Raw genomic sequence first — 26811 nt, 5'->3', positions numbered from 1 at the left:
CATGCACTGTGAGCTGTAAGGTCTTATATAGACAGGTGTGTGGCTTTCCTAATCAAGTCCAATCAGTTTAATCAAACACAGCTGGACTCAAATGAAGGTGTAGAACCATCTCAAGGATGATCAGAAGAAATGGACAGCACCTGAGTTAAATATATGAGTGTCACAGCAAAGGGTCTGAATACTTAGGACCATGTGATATTTCAGTTTTTCTTTTTTAATAAATCTGCAAAAATGTCAACAATTCTGTGTTTTTCTGTCAATATGGGGTGCTGTGTGTACATTAATGAGGAAAAAAAAATTAACTTAAATGATTTTAGCAAATGGCTGCAATATAACAAAGAGTGAAAAATTTAAGGGGGTCTGAATACTTTCCGTACCCACTGTAAGTTGCTGAAAACAAGAAAAAATATCTGCCAGTGGAGTAAGAAAAATATCTTGTTTTTCCTTTGAATTAAATTTTACTGGCAGATTTTTTTTTTTTTTTTTTTTTTAAGACAAAAATATTTAATTTTGATACATTTTTCAAAGTAATTTTGCTTCTCAAGTTAATCAATCTTAACTCTTTCACTCATAGAGGTCACTAGAGTGGACAACTATTCAAAAAAAGCCATTTTCTTGCATATGCATGGGTTTTGATATCATAGTTGCACATCACCACTACAGGACACTAGTGCATCATCTGTACACTGCCACTAAGTGGCAATCCGTTGTATGTGGAATTTGTATTCTCCAAACAAAAATGGCCGATGGCCAGTCAGAAATGCCAAGTTGCTCCGGAATATCCATCCATTCCTTCTATCCTAGGAGACTCTTGCAGGTAAAAACATTTTGTAACATCTAAGGAGTCATATCATTGTTAAATTTACCAAGTATTGATTTTGGATTGGGAGGAAATTAGTTTTCTAATCATCTGTCCACTAAATTGCACATCGTGCATATTTCAGCTACAATTCATACTATTACTGTGACTGTTGTTCTTGAAAATACTTCATCTGCAGTCATTTTTATGGCTGTAAATAAATATATTTGTGTTATTAGAATGTAATTTGCAGTTACATCAAAAAAGTAACGTTATTACATAATGTACATTACATGTAATGCATTCCCTGCTAGAAATTTTACGTTCCCAGAATGTTCTCAGAACGTCCCCACTGGTGTTAAGGACGTTGCCTTGTAACGTTCCCAGTACGTTATGAGACGGTCACGATGCGGAGTTCTTTTAAGGTTTGGGGGACGTTATTTGGTGTACCTTCACAGAACATTCAGGACGTCCTCTGAACAGTTGCCTTCTCAAACTTTCACCGCAGCAGCAGTGTTTATTCCTGCTTTGTAAATGCATTTAATTTTATGATATTTTTCATAAGGATCAGAAGAGAAGTGAATTGCGAGGCTCTCTTGCGAGAAACGAACGCTTGATCTCCATGTTCCGTGTGATTGGCTGTTTGCCGCACGTGTCACACTTTCAGGTGCACGCGATTCAGACAGAGTTAATCGCAAAACTGTGGATTAAACCTGAGTTGACAGAGAACGTTTATACCGAGCGTTCTGAGCCCTTTGAGCCTTATCTAAACCAGGTTAGATTTATATGGATTTGACAACTCCAAACCTACTCAGAACCTCAGTTTGTTCAACTAGTTTCATGCAACAAGCCTCAGTCTGACTTTATTTCTTTCATACAAACTTCTTAATGAGGTGTTGATGTTTTATTAAAAATAATAAAGTTTGAAGTCACCGTTATGGAGGTAAGCACTTGCTTTAGTTGGGCTCCTGACCCTTGATGTTTTAACTTTAGTTTTTTTCTGATTGTTGTAGTTGTGTGTTTTTTAAAGCATATTTGTTATAACCAAAATTGTGAGAAAAAAAAAAATCTCACAATCTGATCAGATGACTTTGGTTGCTTTTTGTTAATGATTTTTCATCATCATACAGTGGCCTTGATCTCTGAATATAGTATTCATTTCATGTTCTTGTAGCAGTAGTGCTCCCTAAAATCCTGTCCTGCTTTGAAAGGTTTTTTTTAGTCATTATGCAGAAGTTATTTAGACAAGGTCATGTAGACTCACACAGACATCAAGATTCAGCATATGAACCTCAACAATGGTGACAAAATTTTCAGATAAACAGATCAACTCTGAGCGTCACAAAACAAGCTACTAAAGTCACAAAAAAGATTTTTGTTTATTGTCACCATTGTTGAGGCTCATACGCTGATTCACAGGTCCACATTATTTGGCAGACCTTCATGGAACATTCAAGATGTTTTGGGAATGTTTAGCAGACTGTTGTTGTGGGGCGTTCTGTTAATTCTCTAAATGTTTTCTTTGTAACCTTTTTGTGTGACCATAAAACAATCAAAATAGATTGTTCTTCTGAAGTCATATTGAGAACCTTCTGTTAATCTCTCAAATGTCATATTTGTAATGTTTTTATGTGACCATAAAATAACCAAAATGGAACATCCCCCTAAAGTCATGTAAGGAACCTTGAACTGCAGCACTTTCATTACCAAAAGAAAACGTTTTAGGAACGTCCCTAATGTTCTGTAAAGGTTCAGAATTTTTGTCATCTTTAGAGAACTTTTAGGGGATGTTGCCTTCTATGTAGGTTACTTATTACATCAAAAAAGTAGTCTGATTACTTAATGCACGTTACTTGTAATGCGTTACTTTACTCTTTACATCAAAAAGCACCTGATCGCTTTTTCCATAGTCTGAAAGCATCAATAGATCAACGTAGATTTCTGTCTGAGGTTTTCACAGAGAGAACTATATGGTAGAAATTTGTTGTTTTTCAAAATAATCAAAATGATCAGCTAATAAGGGTAAATCTACATACTCTGGTTGACTAGAGGGAGCGTGAGCATTATCTACATAGTCTGAGTTGGGCTTCCACAGAATTGTACCTCCACCAGTTCCTTGACAGAATCACGTCCTCATGTTCTGACATCAAAGATGCACAAAGTTCAACTTGTATAAAGTTTTTCGTCTGCTGGTCGAACGGGAACAAACTCAATTGCGTTTGCAATAACTGAAGCTGTATTATATTGCTGTATATATTTTATACTTTTCACTTGATTTTATATCATTTTATTCATTGGTTTGTTAAATACACACAGTATTACTGTATTATGTTTAATACGGTGTCTCTTCAGTTAAAAACAAAAGCGCATACTGTCCATACTGTGGAAATCTGAAAATATGCGAGAAAAAAAAAAAAAAAAAGTTCAAATCTCTGTTTAGATTCTGGAAAAAATCCTGACTGAGGTTGTCATAATTCACGCATGAAAGGGTTAATTTAAAGGGTTAATTTACCCAAAAATGAAAATAATGTCATTTAGCTATTACTCACCCTCATGTCGTTCTACACCCGTAAGGCCTTCGTTCTTCTTCGGAACACAAATTAAGATTTTTTTTGATTAAATCCGATGGCTCAGAGAGGCCTGCATAGACAGCAATGGTACTTCCTCTCTCGAGATCCATAAAGGTACTAAAAACATATTTAAATCAGTTCATGTGAGTTCAGTGGTTCTACCTTAATGTTATAAAGTGACAAGAATATTTTTTTTGTGTGCCAAAAACAAAACAAAATAATATCTAGTGATGGCCGATTTCAAAACATTGCTTCGTGAAGCTTCGGAGCGCCAAAGTCACGTGATTTCAGCAGTTTGGCGGTTTGATACGCGATCCGAATCACTAATTCGACTTAAAAGATTCATCACGCTCCGAAGCAGTGTTTTGAAATCGGCTGTCACTAGATATTGTTAAAAAGTCGTTATTTTGTCTTTCTGGCACGCAAAAAATATTCTCGTCACTTTATGATATTAAGATAGAACTCACTTGAACTGATTTAAATATGTTTTTGGTATCTTTATGGATCTTGAGAGAAAAAGTACCATTGCTGTCTATGCATGCCTCGTTGAGCTATCAGAATTAATCAAAAACGTCTTTATGTGTGTTCTGAAGATGAACGAAGGTCTTACGGGTGTAGAACGACATGAGGGTGAGTAATTAATGACAGAATTTTCATTTTTGGGTGAACTAACCCTTTAAAAATGCATAGATATTTGTACTGGAAAACAAGAAGAACATAATTTTTGCAGTGTGTGGTTTAAGCGTTTTATCAGGAGTGAAAACAAATGACACCAAAAGATTTTGCTCATGGCGTGTCGCACAGCAATGTTCTTTTAAGTAACAGATCTTGATAACAGTTCTGTTTTTATCTCTAGTCCTTAATGCAGTGCTTTTATCTTCAATATGTTTCTCAATTTTTCCATGTAATTTTTTTCTCTTTGTTTATCTATCTCTCATTCTCTCTCATCCAGCTTCATGAATGCAACCATCCAAATGAGACACAAAGGCCTCCAAACACAACCATAGCGACAGACAGAGATGCCACGCAGAGCTTTAAAAGGATCGGAAAATGTGAGAGGGCAGAAGAAAGGAGCATTCGGTGATAAGGTGTACCTGTATTTGTGAGGCAATAAAGGACAGGTTGACACAAACAAGAGGAAGTGCAGCAGGGGGAGTGAAAGGTAAACAGGAATCTGTTGTCATATGTGAAGCTGAGACAGTGAGTGATGAACATAAGAAAACAAACACACTCGCAAGCCTCACAGCCTTCAAGCCACCAGCATCTGATATCATGCACAAGGTATTTTCCTGGGTGTGTATATTATGTGTGTGTTATTTTGAATGAAGTTTTGTGTGTGTGTGTGTGTGTGTAGTGTGGATTGTCCTTGAAAATATACAGTTGCTGCAACCACCGAGCAAAACTTTATTGCTGTTTGATCATTTAGTTAGATATCAACTTTGTTTCAGAAGTTTCTCTTTAAATTTTAACTGAGCTAGTAAGGATATAGACTAATAGTTCAATAAAGGGATAGTTCACCAAAAAATTTAAATTCTGTCATCAGTTGCTCACCCTGAAGTTGTTCCAAACCTGTATGAATTTCTTTCTTGTGCTGAACACAAAAGAAGATATTTTGAAAAATGTCTGTAACCAAGTAGTTGATTGGCCCCATTGACTGCCATAGTATTTTTTCAACTGTTTGGTTACCCATATTCTTCGAAATGTTTTCTTTTGTGTTGTGAAATAAATGAATACAGGTTTGGAACGACTTCCAACAATTTGAGTTCATATTAAAATCTCTGCCTAATGTTGATTTATATGCTGTTTAATGTCAAATGATCGTGTTAGCTTAAGCCCAGAACACACCAAGCCGACGGTCAGGCCGCCGGGGAGTTTTTGTTAGTCGGCCGACAAATTTTTTTCAGTGTGTTCCGCACTGTCGGCTGAAGTTGGAGTTGGAGTTGGAGTCGGAGCTCGTCGGTCAGTCGGGCCATCTGATCATTCTGATTGGCTGTTCAGCTACTGCCACCTGCTGGTACGGAAAGCCATTTCTTTTTATTCAGGAGCGGAACGGTTGTGCTACTTGGCCGCCAGGTGTCGAGCGTCGGTTTGATGTGTCAGGGGAAATTTGGACCCAGATGCTGCCGACGTGAGCCAACCCCTGCAGTCTGCTTTCGTCGCCACTAGTTCGTCAGCGTCGGCTTGGTGTGTTCCGGGCTTTATATGTGCGTAAGCAAACTTCTATCGCCTTTTTCTGCTTCTTTTTCGCATGTACTTCGCTGTACCATTTCATAAGATGCGTAAAAGCACCCCTTACCTTAAAAAAGTGAAAATTGCCTAACATACTGAAATGTCGAACCCACAAAGAGGTATAGGACTGTGCAAGATTTGGGAGTGCTGATGGACTCAATCTACTCCATCTATGTTTTTGTTTTATGAAACTTACCCACATTCAAGTGTTGATTAAAAAAAGAAGGCATGAAGCTAGAATAAAATGTTTTTGTTGTTTAAAAGAAGGGGCTCTTTTGATATATTGTATGTTCAGATATTCATACAACAAAGTATTCTGGGGGCCATGAAAATTTTCTGGAAATAGTCAAAAATGTTGGCACTGGCTGGCAACTTAAAAAAAAAAAAAAACTGGTGGGGAAAGAGTTAATTTCTTCGTTGAGATCTTACATGTTTTTTCCTTCCTTTGGGAATTTTTATGTTAGTTATTTGTCGTGTTAAAGAAAGAAAGTATTTGTATGAATATGTATAGGCCTACAGTTGGTATGTGTGTGGGAGTTGTCATAAGTATGTGTACACGTGAGTGTGTGGGTGTGTGTGTGTGTGTGTGTATGGTCTCCTGTCATGAGGGGTTTCCCATGCTGGTTGTCTGATTGAGTCTCGGAGCTTTATTCACTAACAAAACCACAGATATGGGATTTCAGACATCAAAGAACATTTTCTCTTTACCTAAAAACATTCCTGAATCCCTTCAGCACCTCTGAGAGACTCACACAAACACTTTCCCACAGAAAATCACTTCTTTGCTCACTATAGCACTTAATTTATCTTTCTTTCAGTGCACTTGTATATATTTATTAAATGCATTGTCACACTTGAAAATGTCTGAGAATATAAAACCAAATATTGTTTATTTTAAAGAAATATAACACAATCGCACTTTCAAGCATTTTACAAACAGAAGTTTATGTATATGAGGTGTACTGCTCAAAATGACTCATGTGGTTACTCTGTTAGGACACCTGTTTGAACCTGAGGAGAACTGACATCATACGCTACCGTTCTGAAGTTTGCGTTCAGAAAGATTTTTTTCTTTTAAAAGACATTAATACTTTTATTCAGCAAGGATGCATTAAATTGATCAAAACTGACAGTAAAGAATTTTTACATTGTTACAAAAAAATCTATTTCAAATACATGCTGTTCTTTTGAACTTGCTATCAAAGAATCCCAAAGAAAAGCATCACGGTTTCCACAAAAATATTAAGCAGTACAAGTTTTTCCAACATTGAAAATAATAAGAAATCATTATATTAGAATGATTTCTGATGGATCATGTGACACTGAAGACTGGAGTAATGATGCTGAAAATTCAGCTTTGCCATTATAGGAATAGATTAAATTTTAAAATAGATTAAAATATAAAACAGTTATTTTACATTCTAATAATATTTCACAGTATTACTGTGTTTGCTTATTTTTGATAAAAAAAAAAATGCAACCATGATGAGCATAAGAGACTTCTTTCAAAAAACTATAAACAATCTTATCGACCACAAACTTTTGAATGGTAGAGTATATCCAATGGAAGAGTTTGATATTGTTATCTTAAGTTGTGTGGCTTAAAGGATTAGTTCACTTTTAAATGAAAATTAGCCAAAGCTTTACTCACCCTCAAGCCATCCTAGGTGTATATGACTTTCTTCTTTCTGATGAACACAATGGGAGATATTTTAATAAATATCCTGATGCATCAGAGCTTTATAATGGCAGTGAACAGTGGTCACGAGTATGAGCTGAAGAAAGTGACTCCATCCACATCCATCCATCATAAACTTGTGCTCCACACGGCTCCAGGGGGTTAATAAAGGCCTTCTGAAGTGAAGCAATGTGTTTGTGTAAAAAAAATATCCATATTTAACAAGTTATTAAATACCAGAGACCAGACCACTTTCTGTATTCAAGTTACGAAGAAAGTGTAACTCCTTTTGTAGTTCAAAATGCTTATGCTACGTCCTACGCCTTCCCTATTCAGCTTACGGAAAAAGTGTAACTGACACGATGCCAGTTTACACTTTCTTCGTAACTTGAATACGGAAGGCGGTCTGGCGGAAGCTAGATATTTTACTTCATAAATTGTTAAATATGGATTTTTTTTTACACAAATGCATTGCTTCACTTCAGAAGGCCTTAATTAACCCCCCGGAGCCGTGTGGAGCACATGTTTATGATGGATGGAGGCACTTTTTTCAGCTCATACTCGTTGGTCCCGTTCACTGCCATTATAAAGCTCGGATGCATCAGGATATTTATTAAAATATCTCTGACTTTGTTCATCAGAAAGAAGAAAGTCATATACACCTAGGATGGCTTGAGGGTGAGTAAAGCTTGGGCTAATTTTCATTTGAAAGTCAACTCATCCTTTAACGTCAAAATGAAAATGCATTCCTGGTTTTATTGTGCACTTTATTCCAATTTTTGCCAACAGAGTATTGCAGAGCTGACATCAAGACCTGGCTAATTCGACTAATTCTCCAGTGGTTCCCTTGAGAACGTCCAAGTATCATCAACTTATATTTACCACACAGACCTTATTTTACTCATAAATTGAAAAACCTCATTATAAAAACCCATAGGAAAATCTTGAGGGAACCTCTGGTGAATTAGTCTTCCGAGTTTTGATGTCAGGACTGCAGCACTCTGCAACCAATTTAACCTTAATTTAATTTGACATATTTTTGAGTGAAATAAGATAATTTATTTTTCAAGAAAATAAAATGTAGGCCAGGACTTGATTTTATCCATCAAGAATTTATTGGATTGTGAAAAGTGGGCATTACATCAGAATGGAGGCAGATGGTTGGATGAGAGGGTTTGAGAAGTCGTTCAGAGGCGGAGCATGTTTTCATCTAGGCTAAATTTTGATATATTACAAACAAGCATTTTTCTTTCTTTTGAAATAATGCGCATTAAGAAAGTTGATTTTGATTTCATGTTGCTTTTTAAGTGTCAAAATACTGGGTTTTAATATTAAAAGGGCAAACCCTTACAGCTTTCCCTTTTCCACCGTGACGTAAGACATGTATGCAGGTGTGGCCACCAACACAGACAATGTTTTTTTTTTTTTTTTTTTGAAGAGGTGAGAAGTATTGATTTACTCTGATGTTATGTTACTCTCATGTGGACACGATTTGTCTGATTTTATAAGTGCTGTAAGTGTCATTCAGTGAAAAGGAAGGCATCCCATAAACCATCTATCTGTAAACCTGTCCATCCGTTCCTGTGGTTAGGCCCGGCATTACCCACAATCCTCTTTGTTCTAAACCACATCTGAGCAAGAACAAAGCCAAGCATCTCTGATATATCAATGAGATGTCTACACAAGCCACGGGCATCAACACAGTGTGCAATGCAGATTGTTAATATATAAATGTGTGTGTTTCTGTGTGTGGAGGAACATGACCGAACATGTTTCTGGGCTAGTCACCACTAATACATTATTTCCTCTTTGTTTATCTTTTTAAGAGGGTTTGTGGGGCTGTTATATACTATACAGTATCAGCATTGTTAGAGTAGATATTTAAAGGGTGATTGATGAGTGCTGTGCTTTATTAAAGCTTAAAGTGATAGTTCACCCAAAAATGAAAAGTCTGTCATCATTTACTCACCCTCATGTTGTTCCAAACCTGCATGACTTTCTTTCTTTAGTAGAAGACAAACAGAGATTTAAGCAGAATGTCTGACTAGGGCAATCAAGCTACAAAAAGGCACCATAAAAGCATTATAAATATATAGTGCATGTGACATATTCCCCTGAAACCATATTATAAATCATAAGTCCTCTGAAACCATACGATAAATTTTAGGCTCTTCCTTACACCTAGCTATAGCATTAAAATCTCATTGTATAGTCAATACAATTTGTATAGTCAATCTTGCAGCGTCACATTTGGTCACATGACATGAGATTTGGTCACATGACATTTGGGTTTGACTGCTATTTTTTTTACTGGTTATGAAAATGTATAGGAGGTATACTGCACTCAAAAAAATTAAGCCTTTTTTAAAGATTTACACAATTTAATTAATAGTAAAATTCCATCAAATTGAATTGAAAAAGCATTATGTGTTTTCATTGAATATTCAATGAAAATACATAAGGATTATTGAATTAAATTTGACTTAATTTTACTATAAATTAAATTGCGTAAATCTAATAAAAAGGCTTAAATTTTTTTGAGTGTATTTTTAGATGAAATTTTGCATTAGTTTATTCATGATTTTGCAGAATCAAAAAGTTTGTTTAATGCAGGAGAAGGATCATTTGTTTCCACAGAATTGGACACAATATTTGCGATGGCAATAAACAGATTGTAGAGATTAAATTTGCAGAATCATTTGATGAATAAAAAATCTTACAGACTTCAAGCTTTCGAACGGTAGTGTATATATTGTTCAACATCTAATATATCCCAGATAGCAACTTCGTGCCGGCCCAGATCCGGCCCACATCTGCCACGCGTTGTATGATGATCTGGGCCACACGTGGCGTGGAATGATGGCATTTGGGCGGACCGCTCCTGTTTGCCAGATCTGAGCCACAAGCAGGCCATAGCAATGCCACATGTCAGCCAAAAGTAAAGAAATAAACCAGAACTGGACCTTATCTGAGCCACAAAATCTTTATATATTTTTTTAGAACCTTCTTAGCATTAACAAGCAGAATCACTAAAGGAAAGAAGAGAACAGAAAAAAATAGACAAACAGCAACACAAGAGGTACATTTGACTTCAGCCACAGCCTTAGATGAAATCAACTGAAAAGAAGACATTAAATCTCTCCAGATCTCAGCAGAGGAGGATTAAACAACTCCACAAACAACATTACAGCTTCACATATTACTAACCAGATTTACTTTATTTCTGTCATTCATCTACAGAAGTTCTTATTGAGAATTACCAGAAGTTTAACGTTCATGTTTGTTTCATTTGAAGTCACCATAATGGTGACTGGTGTTTCCATTAGTTGGGCTCTTATATATCTGGCTACTGTGTTTGTCAAAAGTAGCAAAAAGTAGCAAAGAAAGCTGAAATGAGATCAAATGATGGTTTTATAGTTGTTGTGAAATAGATTGAATCACTGATGTCGTTTGAGTGTATTAATTGTGTTGTGCCATTAATACGTTTGAATTACAAACCCTGTTTAACTGCAACATGAGATCACTCTGTATAGCAGAAATCAGTTAGAAGATTGAAGATAAAAATAAAAAACATGAGCAGAAAACAGTAATGGTGATTGGTGTTTTGTAGTTGGGCTCTTATAATATGTTTGTCTTCTCTGGCTGCTGTGACAGTGTGTTTGTCAAACACATTTGCAATAGCAATGAAAGCTGAAATGAAATCAGATGATGATTCTTTTGCTATTGATGGTTTTATAATCATCGTGAAACAGCCTGAATCACTGACATCATTTGAATGTAATAATTGTACTATGCCATTAATACATTTAATTTACAAACCCTGTTCTACTGCAATATGAGATCACACTGTATTCAAACAGTTAAAAGATTGAATATAAAAACCATGAGCAAAAAAACAATAACTATAATGACAAACACAGATATGAGCAATAAGCGTATGAATCTTAACAATGGTAACAACAAAATATTCACAGAACAAAAAATAAAAGCAAATAGTTAGAATTAAAGAAAATAATAGGATAATTCAGCTGCATAATTTATTAATTCTGTAATGCATGCTGGCATCGCGGCACAACACTTTTGATTGTCACCATTATTGAGATTCATGTGCTGATTCTTGATGTCTTGTGTGTCAGCTTTGGATAACTTTTCTTTTAAAAATATATTCTAACTGATTTTTTCAATGTAGCGTGATCTCATGTTGTGATAACACAGAATTTGTAATGTACATGTATTAACTGCAGAACATAATTATTAGATACAAATGACATCAGTGACAGGCTATTTCATGAGAATTATAAAACCATTAATAGCTAACGATCATCATCTGATTTCACTTTGTCTTTCTTTGCTACTGCAAATGTGTTTGCCAAACACTCTGGCAGAGAAAGTGAACTCATAAGAATTAAGAGCCCAACTAATGGAAACGCTAATCACCATTATGGTAACGTCAAATGAAAAAAAAAAAAAACATTACATTTAAACCCCTGTTCATTCTCAATAAGAACTTCTGTAGATTTCTATCAGAAATAAAGTCAGTGGTTAGTAATAAGTTAAGCTGGTAATGCTGTTTGAGGAGTTGTTTAATTAGATCTTGAGAGATTTAGGCCTGGTTTCACAGACAGGGCTTAGCCTAAACCAGGATTAGGCCTTAGTTCAATTTGGGCATTTAAGTAACTTTTATAAACGTGTCTTAGAAAAAAACATTTGTGATGTGCATCTTGAGACAAAACAATTGCACTGACATATTTTGAGATATCTCAGTGCAAGTTTCTTTCAGTTTAAACAGTTCAAACATGCATTTTAGTCTAGGACTAGCTTAAGCCTTGTTTGTGAAACGGGGGTAAATGTCTTCTTTAATCTTTAGTTCATTTCATCTAAGACTGTGGCTAAAAGTCAGTTGTAGTTCTTGTGTTTCTGTTTATCTCTTTTTTCTGCTTTCTTCTTTCATTCAGTGATTCTACTTGTTAACGCTGAGATGATTCGATAAATAATATATAAAGATTTTGTGGTTTGGATAAGGTCCAATTCCGGATTATAAGAAACTACACCTTTTAAATTTGGTAAATTTTAACATTATATATGTTTTATGTACTTAATTAACAATAGCACAATCACATTTTTTGTGATTTATATAACGCATATTTGTAAGTACTTCAGCCTAACTACAGGTTCTACTCTTCAGCACAATGGTAACCCCAAAATCTCAGACATACAAGAAACCATTTTAAATTCCAAAATATTAGAACATTAAACACTAGCAGGTCTCTCCCTGTTTTAATATTGAGTAAAACACATGAAATAACACTTAATGTCAACAGTGACCCTTCCTTTAACGGTCAGAAGCAAAGCATGCTGGGAACTGTAACTCATACCGTGAATGTGTTACACGTGTTAAATGTGTTAAATATATTCACACTTAAATGTGGGGTAGCCCTGCAGCAAGCAACCTGAAGCTTTCACCTGCGCACCCACTGAAGCTGAGCAGGATTAAGCCCAGTCTATATCTAGATGAGAGATCTTCTGGGAGACTGGGTAGCTGTGGGAAAAGGTGTTAGGGAGGCCAGCGTGTCTGATTAACCTGTGGTCTGAGTGGGTCCTAACGCCCCAGTACAGTCACCATAAGCTGTACTGTATTAAGGTTGCAACCCTGGTGTAAAATAGTCCCTATAGCACATCACATACTGCCCAATGGCCCAGTACAGTCGCCATAAACTGTACTGAATAAAGGATTAAAATAAACCCCAGAAAATAAGGGGTGTAATCATGGGGCAAAAATAATTCCTACATTACATCACATGCCAGGTAATTAGTTAGTTTCAAGTAACAAATTATAAAGTACTTTATTTATTTCTTACAGCTTTCATGGAAGCACTCTAATTTTTTCATTACTATAAGTCTCATATGCTCATCAAGCCTGCATTTATTTGATAAAAAATACAGAAAAAACAGTAATATTGTGTATTGTAATTTAAAATAATGGTTTTCTATTTTAATATACTTTAAAATATTATTTATTTCTATGATCAAAATTGACTGTCATTGAAATCTTAGAATGGAACAAAATTGAATGTCATTAAAATCTCATAACCCAGCAAAACTGACCGTCAGTATCGACCGTCCTTGAAATCTTGTCACAAAACAAAACCAACAGTTTGAATCGGTTCAAACTCAACTGTCACTGAAATCTCAAAACGGAATAAAACTGACCATCATTGAGATCTGGCAATTGAACAAAACCGACCATCATTGAGATCTGGCAATTGAACAAAACCGACCATCATTGAGATCTGGCAATTGAATAAAACCGACCATCATTGAGATCTGGCAATTGAATAAAACCGACCATCATTGAGATCTGGCAATTGAACAAAACCGACCATCATTGAGATCTCGTAAACGAACAAATTCGACCATCATTGAAATCTCGCAATGGAACAAAAACAACTGTCATTAAAATCTCATAAAAGAACAAAACATACCGTATTGAAATCTCATAACTGAACAAAACAGACTGACAATGAAAACCGACTGTCATTGAAATCTCGTAAAGGAACAAAACTGACCGTCATTGAGATCTTGTAACCGAACAAAATCAGCCATCGCTGAAATATCATAACCAAATAAAACAGACATCATGGAAATCTAGTAACCAAATACAACTGACCATCATTGAAATCTCGTAACAGAACAAAACGACCATCACTGAAATCTCGTAAAAGAACAAAGGAACAAAACCGACCATCTTTGAAATCTTATAACAGAACAAAACCGACTGTCAAACTGACCAAGATCCTGTAACCTTGTAAAGGAAAAAACAGCAATACAGTGTTATCTCATGTTGCAGTAAAACAAGGTTTATAATTCAAATATATTAATGGCACAATACAATTATTACATTCAAATGACATCAAACTATCTCACAATGATTATACAACCATCAACATTTAAAAAGTCATGAGTCTTGGCAAAAAAAATCTCTCAAAAATTGATCTTTAAACTGATGCTCTTTAAGCTCCATCCACACACAAAATAGAATCAGCATCTTTTACGCCACTACATCAACATCTCTCATCATGGGGGTGGGGGAACGGATTCCGACAGCTGGACTGTTTGCCGTCGGACTCTGTTCCCCCCATGGTTCTCACACAACGAGGTTCTAACATTTATCCAACTGATTCATCAAAACTATAGCCTAGAGGGCAGCATGCTGACATACAGTACGATTGTGCTTTTGGCGACCCAAGTTCAAGTCCCGGCTTGTGGACTTTTCCTGATCTCGTCCCCCTCTCTCTCTAGCCTCATTGTGTGAGAACCGTGGGGGGAACAGAATCCGAAGGCAAACAGTCCCATGATGAGAGATGTGGATGTAGTGACATAAAAGATGTTGATTCCAAATGTATGTGTATCGTTCCACATATGCTATGACACTCATCTTTTTTATTTATTTATTTATTTATTATTTATAGGTTTACTCATCTCCTCTCACACTTGTTCATTTCATGGGACTGTCGTATAACTCAAGTGGATAGACGCCTGTGTGCAGTGGACAGAAGGGTTTTACCTGAAAGACTCCATTTAGCTCTGGGAGATTATGTTTTAAGGGTGAGTATAAAAACGTCAAGGTCCATTCAAGAATGAATTATCCAGGCCAACCTCCAGTGGCTTGTATTCAGACACAGGCTCTCTGCTAAAAGAGAAGCACTCTTTCTCCAGGAGCGGAGAGAGCTAGAGTGCTTTAAGAACGTGTAAAGTGTTGGTCCAAGTTGAATTCCACACGTTGCCATCGTAAAACAGTCACCAAATTAATGTTAATCCGTTTTTTAATGATGGAGTATCCCACAAGTGACCACACTGCTCAGGAAAGTTTGACTTGCAGCCATCTCCAATAACAGAGACAGGAGAGGTGCACAGATAGACTTGATTTACAGCAACTCTAATGTAAAAGTAAACCTTTGACTAAAGGCGACTTTATAGTGTGTGCTGCGTCAGAGAATGCTGTGAATCCATTCATTTTAATTGAATTTAAATTCAAGAATATAGAGGAAAAAGCAAAGATTTGTGAGAGACGCAAGTAACATGTTATTTTGATAATCCACTTTAGACATTCTACTCACTATAAGTAACTTTGCAACTACATGTAAAATAGCAGTCATTAGAGTAGTATTAGTAGACTGTCTGTTTAATATTTGCTAACATTTTCTTTTGATGGTCCCCAACAGATATTTTAATTGGAGAGGACAATCCCATAATGCATTGCTACCAACAAAGTGCTGCTGTCTATTGTGTGTGAGATTGTCTCGCTTTCTCAGGTCTTTTCATATTAATACTTGCATTATGCATTTTTGTCTTTTGACAGCCGCGGGTCACCTTCATTGAAAGAAAAAGCAACTTGGATCCCAACTCTCTCCCTCTGCATGGAAGAAAGTAAGTAGTACAGGCTTAAAATGACATGAGGGTGAATAAATGACAAAGGTTTTGTTGATTATAGTGATAAAGCAATCTAAATGCAATCTAAAGCAAATTTCATATTTAATGAATGGGTTTAGGAAATAGTCAGGGCTTCATGGCTCTTTTATTTTTGAAGTTGTCTCTAATATGCTTCAAGCATCACATAGTGTGTGTGTGCGTGTGTGTGTGTGTGTGTGTGTGTGTGTGTGTGTGTGTGTGTTTGTGTGTTCATTTCTTTCTGATCTTTCTGAAGAACCTGAGTTATTCTAGCCAGGGGCTTGAGCACCTGCATGCAGTGACCTCAGGCAGCTCCAGGGTGAGAGGTTTGTTTGACAGCAGCCCTGGCTGGAGTGTCATCCATCAAAAGGATTTCCCCAGGGTATCAATGTCAAAAAAACACCACACAAATCATGGACATGATTCAAAAAGGTTAATGGTCCTGAAAAAAATAGTCACACTTGTACTGTTTGTGGTCAAAAATGATCGCATTGGAAACGAATGGGAAGCTAATTTGATCTAGTGGAAACGTTTGGTACTGCGCCCAAACAAAATCTTACTGAAAGCTCATTTTTTGAGATATCAACCTCAAATTTGGAACACAACTTGTTTTAAAGGAACACTCCACTTTTTTGAAAATAGGCTCATTTTCCAACTCCCCTAGAGTTAAACAGTTGAGTTTTACCGTTTTCGAATCCATTCAGCCGATCTCCTGGTCTGGCGGTACCACTTTTAGCATAGCTTAGCATAGTTCATTGAATCTGATTAGACCGTTAGCATCTCGCTCAAAAATGACCAAAGAGTTTTGATATTTTTCCTATTTAAAACTTGACTCTTCTGTGGTTACATCGTGTACTAAGACCGACAGAAAATGAAAAGTTGCGATTTTCTAGGCCGATATGGCTAGGAACTATACTCTTATTCCGGCGTAATAATCAAGGAACTTTGCTGCCGTAACATGGGTGCAGCAGGCGCAATGATATTACGCAGCGGCTGTGACCCTCTGCTTGCACAGGGAGTGTGCCTTGCAACCATGGAGACATTTGTGAGAGATGCTGCGTAATATCATTGCGCCTGCTGCACCCATGGTACGGCAGCAAAGTTCCTTGATTATTACGCCGGAATGAGAGTATAGTTCCTAGCCATATCGGCCTAGAAAATCGCAACTTTTCATTTTCATGGATTCAAAAACGGTAAAACTCAACTGTTTAACTCTAGGGGAGTTGGAAAATGAGGCTATTTTCAAAAAAAGTGGAGTGTTCCTTTAAATTTATGACTTTGGTTTTTTCTCAGTTTTAGAGTAAAACATGTTTTGCAAAATATACATGTCATGATTGTTATATTTATAGGGTAGGATATAAATATTTTTACCTTAGTATGAAAACTATGAGAGATGCACAACAATAGAGCTAAAGTCTTTGTCGATCACAAACACATTGGGCCGATAGCACTACTTCTGAGCTGAGGCTTAAGAAAGCACACAGAACCTGCAGACACCCGTCCTGCCTGCTGCACACTACTGACTCATATGCTTCACAAAACAAGAGTGTAACTCCTGCAAGGACCGTGTTCCAGGCAGAGATTAAGTCTGTTCCTGGAATAAAGTCCTCCATCAACAGTGATCCTATTTAAAATTCTTGTTTGTTAATATGATGACTTAGACTTGATGGGGAGAAATGTGGGTATTGAACCCATAAATCCTACAGTAAATTCATGCCAGATTTACACTTTTGTGGATACAGCTTATAAATCATACAAAATTATGTTTTTTTTCCTGTTTATTTACTTATTTTATTTTTAAATGTAAAAATGCAGAAAGTTTAAATCATTATGTCTATGGAAAGTCCCCGTAAACATGGAAACTCAGTGTGTGTGTGTGTGTGTGTGTGTGTGTGTGTGTGTGTGTGTGTGTGTGTGTGTGTGTACACTTGTATTTATTACCCTTTTGTGGGGTCCAGATGACCCCACAAAGTATGAAGGATACAGAATCTTTGACTTTGTGGGGTCCTTCACTTGGACCCTACAAGGACAAAATCTTTTTTATGAGACTAAATGTTGACCCAATATACTATTGTCCTTCCCTACACTATCCCTAAACCTACCAGTCACAAGAACCTAACGTAATTCTAACATTCTTATATATATATATATAAGAAACTTAAAATGTAAACTTTAGAGGACTGTTAGAGCACTTCAGAGAAGCACAATGGATTTTGCTTTTGACTTCCATAAGAATGGACAAGCACAATAGCAAAGACAAAGTAGTTACAGTGGGTATGGAAAGTATTCAGACCCCCTTAAATTTTTCACTCTTTGTTATATTGCAGCCATTTGCTAAAATCATTTAAGTTCATTTTTTTCCTCATTAATGTACACACAGCACCCCATATTGACAGAAAAACACAGAATTGTTGACATTTTTGCAGATTTATTAAAAAAGAAAAACTGAAATATCACATGGTCCTAAGTATTCAGACCCTTTGCTCAGTATTTAGTAGAAGCACCCTTTTGATCTAATACAGCCATGAGTCTTTTTGGGAAAGATTCAACAAGTTTTTCACACCTGGATTTGGGGATCCTCTGCCATTCCTCCTTGCAGATCCTCTCCAGTTCTGTCAGGTTGGATGGTAAACGTTGGTGGACAGCCATTTTTAGGTCTCTCCAGAGATGCTCAATTGGGTTTAAGTCAGGGCTCTGGCTGGGCCATTCAAGAACAGTCACGGAGTTGTTGTGAAGCCACTCCTTCGTTATTTTAGCTGTGTGCTTAGGGTCATTGTCTTGTTGGAAGGTAAACCTTCGGCCCAGTCTGAGGTCCTGAGCACTCTGGAGAAGGTTTTCGTCCAGGATATCCCTGTACTTGGCCGCATTCATCTTTCCCTCGATTGCAACCAGTCGTCCTGTCCCTGCAGCTGAAAAACACCCCCACAGCATGATGCTGCCACCACCATGCTTCACTGTTGGGACTGTATTGGACAGGTGATGAGCAGTGCCTGGTTTTCTCCACACATACCGCTTAGAATTAAGGCCAAAAAGTTCTATCTTGATCTCATCAGACCAGAGAATCTTATTTCTCACCATCTTGGAGTCCTCCATGCGGGCTTTCATTTGTCTTGCACTGAGGAGAGGCTTCTGTCGGGCCACTCTGCCATAAAGCCCCAACTGGTGGAGGGCTGCAGTGATGATTGACTTTCTACAACTTTCTCCCATCTCCCGACTGCATCTCTGGAGCTCAGCCACAGTGATCTTTGGGTTCTTCTTTACCTCTCTCACCAAGGCTTTTCTCCCCCGATAGCTCAGTTTGGCCGGACGGCCAGCTCTAGGAAGGGTTCTGGTCGTCCCAGATCTGTGCCTTGCCACAATTCTGTCTCTGAGCTCTTCAGGCAGTTCCTTTGACCTCATGATTCTCATTTGCTCTGACATGCACTGTGAGCTGTAAGGTCTTATATAGACAGGTGTGTGGCTTTCCTAATCAAGTCCAATCAGTATAATCAAACACAGCTGGACTCAAATGAAGGTGTAGAACCATCTCAAGGATGATCAGAAGAAATGGACAGCACCTGAGTTAAATATATGAGTGTCACAGCAAAGGGTCTGAATATTTAGGACCATGTGATATTTCAGTTTTTCTTTTTTAATAAATCTGCAAAAATGTCAACAATTCTGTGTTTTTCTGTCAATATGCGGTGCTGTGTATACATTAATGAGGAAAAAAAATGAACTTAAATGATTTTAGCAAATGGCTGCAATATAACAAAGAGTGAAAAATTTAAAGGGGTCTGAATACTTTCCGTACCCACTGTATATGTGCTTATTCCATAGAAAAAGAAATAATTTGAATGAAAAATATTTGAAAATCCATTGAAAATCCAGCAAATTAAATGGGATCGATAGGGATGGTTTCCCATACAAACATTAAACCTGTGATTTGATGCCAGATATTAGTGGGAAATTGTGCAATTTCATTTAGAATCAGGTTCGGAGTAACAAATTTTCTTATTTTTATTTACTTGGATAAAGTGGCTGCTAAATGCTTACTAATCAATCAATTAAAAAAAATTACATTATAGTTGACTAAGCCTTTTTGCGGTGCACAAGCATTAAGTAACAGCTATTTGCACAACTGATTTCTAAAGTGCATTCAAACAAGTTTTTATTGTTCCAGAAGAAGAGCCATGCATTTTTTAGGTATTTGGCAGGTGGAGAGAATTTGATATAGTGCTTAAATCATCTGAACGTGTGGCTGGACATGATGAGGTGCTGATTGCCCACAGCCAGACGCCAAACAGCTCGAGCAGTGAGAGGGACTTTCATGAAGAGCAGTACAACATTTCAAGTGAGGAAAAATGGTTGAGTGGTAAGGAGGACCAAAAGAGAGAGAGGGCAGCAGTAGGACAGGCAAGTACCTGACCATAATGCATCTCTTTTCAACTGCTTCACTTGTGACGCAGAGCACTAAGGGCTCCGTTGCCCAGTACAGTGCTGTCCACTGTGTGCAGAGCCAACCACAGAACTCTGTCACCTCAGCAGGCAGTGGAAACCTCTCTTTAACTCCCAAATGGCCTCTGCTGGTCAGCGTTTGCTAGCTAATGCTGTTAGCCAGCAATTTGGTTGATTAATTGAGGGCTGGTGTTATTTGTGGAATAAAATTCAGTTCTTATAACAGTCTACAATTAACGCTGACAGTCAGAGAGCAAACTGCAGGCATGCAGCATTAGCATGCATGCAACATTTGTCATCATGCACGCCGACCCCAAAGACGTCCATCTGACTTTAAGCTGTTGAAAAAAGCTGTTGACACAAAAGTAAGAGCACGCAGGCATACCTGTTAAAGAGTGTTACCAGCGTCTACTGCTTAATTTTGACTGAGTGTTGCTGTCAAATTCAGTTAAAATGAAGTAAACTCAATATGCTTACAGCATTGATACTTCACCCCTTGGGAGTGACCTGAGGTTAAGTGCTTTGGTCTAAGGCCCTGTCCCAAATGGCACACTTCATATGCACTTACGGTCTTGTGGCCTTACAATGGCTGCTGCGTGCGGGTGTCCATTAAGTGCATGAGACCGTAGGGTGTCACATTTGTCATTTTAGGTTTCAGAAGCCCCCTTTGCTTTTGATATGCGCCCTCAATGTGCACTTTTGTCGAGCCCGCACTTAAGCACAGCAGACTTCCACCCGACAGTAAAGTGCGGACTCAACCGCAAGTGTTTAGGGTGTCATTTGGGACAGGGCCTAACTAGCCAGGGGTGCGTTTCCCAAAAGCATCGTTAGCCAACTTTGGTCTCAAGTTCTGTCATCATTACCAACATAGTTGAATGATTTGGCATTTCCCAAAACTATAGTTCTTAACATTCGCAAACAGCATCGCAAACTCATGTGGCTGGAACTACTGCTCTCGAGCTGTGGTTAGTTTCATGTTAAATGACATGTGGACTTAAATAGATCATGCTCTTGGCACAATAACGCTAACATTGTGTACATTCTCTATTTCATTTTATTTAAATATATTTACATTTTAATATATATATTTAATATATATATTTTTTCTTTTATATATATATATATATATATATATATATATATGATATATATCACATTTATCAATGGTAATTTTTTAATGATAATTCCTTGTAAACCCAGATGTAAATTAAATTTCCACATGAAAAAAACAGGTAATTCAACCTGGAACTTTCGCCTGGGTGGTGGAGAAAAACACTGACATTTCCAAATTGGAAAGCAATTACCAACTATAGTGCCTGTAAATACTGAAATTAGCTAACATCCCCATGTGAAACACTTACCATCTGAATAGAGATTTATGGTACATTTATCCTAGGGACAATACCCTGGAGCAACCTAGAATTAATTGTCTTGCTCGTATTCACAATGGTGGGGTTCAGTCCTTATGCTGGCTTTTTAGTTACCGGCTCTTTAACAATGGAGTGCATTAGTGCCTGTCCACTTTTTCACAAGTTTTTTTCTTCCATAAATTTTTCACATAAAGCATCATAAGTCATGAATCAAGCAAACCAGCAACGAGATGAATCTCAACATTACAAACTTTTATTTGAAGCAAAAAAAAGTATTTGAAAATCAGACAAAGAAAAAAAAAAAAAGATACAAGATTGTGACTGGCTTTAGTGAGGGAAAGAACTACAATCCCATGAAACATTGTGAATGACGGAAATAAAAACATACTCGTTTAAAGTTGTTTATTATATCTATAGAAACAATATATTTTAAGTTTATTGCAAAATATGCATATATATGCAAATATTTTAAGCATTTTGAGAGTGTAGAGAGATGGACTTGATTATATCCTTCACATTGCTTCATGTCAGAGCTCTTTTGGTGTGATTTGCTTTTCGCAACTCTCTGATTGGTGGAAGTTTCTATAGCATCATGGGTAATGTAGTTTTTCACCTTGAATTCAGCTGTTAAACACAGTTATTTTTTTATTTTTTTTATAATTTGAAATAGCTCCTTTGAGCTCAAAACAGGCCTGTCTTTAAGGCCTGTAAGTTATCGTTAAAAATATGTTTCCCTATGGAGAAAATAAATGTTTCTACTTCCAGAACCCAACTGTTGCACTCTATATGCTCTTTGCATGCAAATACTGCTGCTTGTACTTGTTTTAAACCTCTGAATATTCTCTCATGTTACACTTTAGGTTCCATTGGCTGTCGTTGCATGTTGTAGTTCAGTTCAAGGCTTACTTTGCTGTCAGTGGCCTTCAGTCCTTCATGAAGACATTGTGGTAAGAGAGCATCTGCTAAAAACATAAATGTAGTTTCTTCAGAGCTATATTTTAAGCAGACAAGCAAATAAAATCCTCCCAAATATGATCAACGACACATATCCAAAGAGCCATCTCCAGGACAACATGAATTTAGGCATGAAAGCTCTGATGGATTCTCCCTTCTCCTCCTCCATGCTCAGGCAGGTTTCCTTTTCCAGAAGGAATTCTTGTGAGGTCTGTCCCTCATTGAAGGCTTACCCACCTCCGCTGATTCGGTACTATCAGATGTTTTGTGATAAGGGCGGATTCTGTGAGCTGGGTATCTCCTTAGTCATTTGAGTTGTGTAAACTTACCTCTGTGGGTCGTTACGCAAGACTTCACATGCAGTGCCCTGTCTTGTGTCTGGGCACAGGTGCCAAGCGCTAAACAAGGCTTTTGCGAACAGGCAGTACGGATGCCAAGGATGACTTATGACTGAATGAATGGAAGAGTCCATTGTTACAAAAAAAAAAATCTTTTGGAAAGTAAGAATGGGCATTGTTCTCCCATCAGTCTCAGGAATGTGTTAGCGATATCCTGTCATAATCAGATAGATCCGCTCACGCTCTGTTAGTGATGTCATGACAGGCTTTTTGGGATGATTATGTGGTTGTGGGCTTCATTACACATTTTCAGGGAATTTTCTTGACGTTTATTTAGGAGCTCATAAAAATAAGCCAGCTGGATCTCCTTCTCTAGTCATTTGTAGAAGCATTGATTGTGTTCCTTAGTGTCAATGAAAATCTCACATAGTTAATGTCAGATGGGTGACTGTTTGTTTTGACTACTGTAGGGTTGCTAGGTGACTCATTTTGTGTGGCCTTCCTTTATTTATCAACCCAATCTCATGAGAAAATGTGGTGGTGATTTCGTATGAATTTGGATGATTTGATTTGTACAAAAACATAGGCCTACATTTTATTGTATTTTTTTTAAATAAGTATAAAGGATAAAGGTCCACCCCTAAACCTAATTGACAGTGGAGTATAAGCAGATCATACAAAAATGGAAGAATGAGATTGTGTGAATTCATTTGAAATTTGAAATAGGCATAACACTTCAGTTAAAATAATAAATAAAGCCCAGCAAAATAAATGACACTCATTAGTCAGTCAAATGTATTGTCATTTTTAGAACATTCCATGGCAATGAATAAAAAAAAAAATGATACAAAACACAGTTACTGTATATATATACATTCTTTGATGAATAGAAAGTTCAATGAACAGCCTTTATTTGCATTTAATACATTTATTAATTCAATTTATTAAAGCATTTATTAAAGAGAAATCTTTTTGTTTAATTATTGTTGTCTTCACTGTCACTTTTGATCAGTTTAATGCATCCTTAAAGAATAAAGGTATTTAGTTCTCTCTTTTTTAATCTTACCACAAATGTTTGAATGGTCTCATTGTTTCCACAAAAATGTTAAGCAGTCTTCAGCATTGATGATAATGAGAAATGTTTCTTGAGCATCACACACACAGTATTGCACATAAGTTATGTAATAAAATGACAATATGACAATATACAATACCATACTGTTTATTCATTTAAAGTTTTTGCAAATAGGAAATTTAGGGGCCGTTTACACAACCAAAAACGTAAAACGTTTTATGCCTTTTGGCAGTTTACTAATACGACAATGGCGTTTTAGGGACCTATAAAACACAAACTTCTGAAAAAGGGTTTCATTGCCAGTTTTTGAAAATGATACCTTTATCGTCTCTGTGTAAACTACAAAAATGCAAATTTGTGAAAATTTCTGAAACCGGTGACGGCATGCGCATCATGCGCATGCTTATTACGTGTTCAATCTATAGATTACCTCAGAGATGACGTGTTTTTATATGCAAAACCCTGAAGCGAGTTAGCATTTTAGGACTTGCGGTTCCATCGCCCTAAAGTCTATGGGTTTTTTTAATGGGTTTTTGTTAAATCGCCTAAAATAAGGTCTGTGGTTAACAAAGCCTCTAAATATTTTCACGTTTTGATCTATGACATAAAACACACCAGTTATAACCCGCTTGTGATTTTTTTTAAACCTTTATTGTGTCAACGGCGGTTGCTAACAAATTGCTAAAAAGGACTACTTCCTTTGGCGGAGACTTTAGATGTCATCATGACAAACAGGACATTTGGACAGCATTTCTTATGAAAAAGTGGATAAGTATTCATACACAGCGCAGACCATAATCAGCAAGCATGTTTTTATATAAAGTTGTTTTTAAACAAAGTTTGAGGAAGCTTGGTGGTGGTGACGTTGATCCGCGACCATGGTGTGCTGTAGTCCGTTTATAGCTTACTGTTAGCTTTTTAGTCTGACGACTTTATTTAGGCTTCAAAATGTATACATGTTGTGTTAACATGTAAAGATAATCTTGATAGACAAAACGTGTAAGTGTCATAACCCTTTGTTAAACACAGAGCTTATTTTGTGTAATTTTCCAAAAGTCTATGGGAAAAATGCATAGGCTTTCGATCAAGGGAACCTGTGCGCCGCTAACTTCCGGGTTAGCCTACAAAAACACGTCATCTCTGAGGTACTCTATAGGCACGTAGTTTTTCTTTACAAAGTGCCATCTGCCAACTACTGGCCTGCATGCATAATACAGCGTTTTTAATCATTTTCGCAGATCCATGTGATCGGGGATCGTTTTGAAAATGTTGTCTTCTGTACGTGGAAAATTGCAAAGGACATTTTAGGACATTGTTGTCACGTACCCTTAGTTTCAAATAGACGACTTTGCTTTGATGGGAGTGGATCGGTTGAGGTTTCCAATTAATTCTGCAGCCCTAACACCCATAACATAACCAACTATAAGTAGCCTATTTGCTGGTTGATTAAATACTATAGAAGTTCAATGACCAAAGACTTCCATCACATTTAAGTCTGTACTCAATGACAGTACTGTGCTTTAGTTCCATCCTTCTGTCAAACCCAATTATAGTACTGCACAGCTACAGCAATATTTTATGTCAGTCATATTTCCTCACATGTAATCAGCAACAACTTGTGTAAATACATATTTGTTTTTATTTTTATAGTTTATCATTTATTCATCATGTTCTTAATGAATCCTGTTCTTTCTTGCGGAGTTAGTGGTCATAAGTCTCATGCAAAAACATAATCAAAATGCAAATGAAGAGTGAAAACTAATAACCAAAGACAAATATCAGGCGTGTTTGGGGAGCAGAGGGTAGGGGAGGGAGGTTGTCACACACAAATAAATCATATGGAGAAGCCAATAAACCGCAGCAGAACGAGTATGAATGCTGTCTTGTGCCACGAAATATTAGGCTGTGCAAGTAATCCGTACAGACGACGGACACCTGGAATGCGAAGCAGCATCGATGGCCAACTCGTGTCAAGCCGTCAGCTCCACTGGCCCGAGAGACCAGTGTGTTTGATTGATGAGCGGGAAGCGCGAGGAGACCTGCGCAGAATTAATGTCGCGTGCACTTAAAGTGCGCATGCGCTGATTCGAAGCGATTCCCTCCCAATGCTTGTTCAGACATTTTAACGTCTTTTTTTAAAAAATTTAAAGATTTTTGCATGTTATTTTTCCCTTTTTAGATTTGCTTTGATGTTTTAACGGTTTACCATAGTTTCTGCTGAAATACACTGTTACAAACTTAGGCTGTCACATTTAAAAAAGAATGTCCTTCAAACAAAGCTTTTTGATTTGTTATTACGTTTTTCATGACAATATAAAAACGGCAGCTTATACCAAGTTAAATCAGTTTTGTGGCTTTTTCACACTGTTTTTACCCCCCTTTTAACCTATGGAAACTATGCTTTTGCAGTGTTAACCCTGAATTATGGTCCCCCAAACGTTACAATATCAAGGTGAGTTGTAAATGTAGCCTAATTGTGAAACTTAATACAAGATAACATGTGATGCTAATCCATAGGGTGAATTCAGGGTGATTGGGACACTTTTTGCCATTGAGATGACTTGGAAAAAGTGTCCCAATCAACCTGAATTCACCCTAGTACAAAAAATGTCCCAGTTTAAACAAGTTCAAGTGTAGAAAAGGCATTATGTTACCTTAGTTAAGATTATCTCACGTATGTAGGTTTTCTGTCTAGTGTTGGTGACAACTGGAGGTTCAAAATCAAACAGAAGTCCCAACATGTTGACCTGCTAATTAGAACATATGTATCTGTCCTCAAAATTTGACTTTTCCTTGTTGCAATAACCAACAGACTTGACCTTTGCTATGCATCATACTGCACGGTTAATGGCTCAAGTTGTTTAAATATTGCAATCTGTGTATATATATTGCAAAGCAAGTTTAGGTGAAGGG

At 37.0% G+C, this 26811-nt stretch overlaps 2 long non-coding RNA genes across 7 annotated transcripts in view; both read left to right on the top strand.

The window, feature by feature from the left end:
* LOC127525046 (uncharacterized) lies at positions 1–16212 on the top strand. The gene is made up of 5 exons (XR_007933236.1): positions 1–817; positions 4322–4650; positions 14746–14881; positions 15636–15703; positions 15981–16212. It is a non-coding gene; the product is annotated as an uncharacterized LOC127525046 (long non-coding RNA).
* Positions 16213–21388: 5176 nt separating this feature from the next.
* The window catches only part of LOC127525443 (uncharacterized), a 30585-nt gene continuing 25162 nt past the window's right edge, over positions 21389–26811 (top strand). For 5 of the 6 annotated variants that reach the window (XR_007933341.1, XR_007933337.1, XR_007933340.1 and 2 more), the window contains exon 1: positions 24821–26350. This is a non-coding gene — a long non-coding RNA (uncharacterized LOC127525443). Of the gene's footprint in view, positions 22479–24820; positions 26351–26811 lie in introns of those variants that run through there. The other variant, XR_007933339.1, reaches the window with a different exon arrangement.

The sequence above is a fragment of the Ctenopharyngodon idella genome, chromosome 13 (genome assembly GCF_019924925.1).
Source record: "Ctenopharyngodon idella isolate HZGC_01 chromosome 13, HZGC01, whole genome shotgun sequence".
NCBI lineage: Eukaryota > Metazoa > Chordata > Actinopteri > Cypriniformes > Xenocyprididae > Ctenopharyngodon > Ctenopharyngodon idella.
Note: the sequence above shows the minus strand (reverse complement) of the source record. Positions and strands in the feature narration are given on the sequence as shown.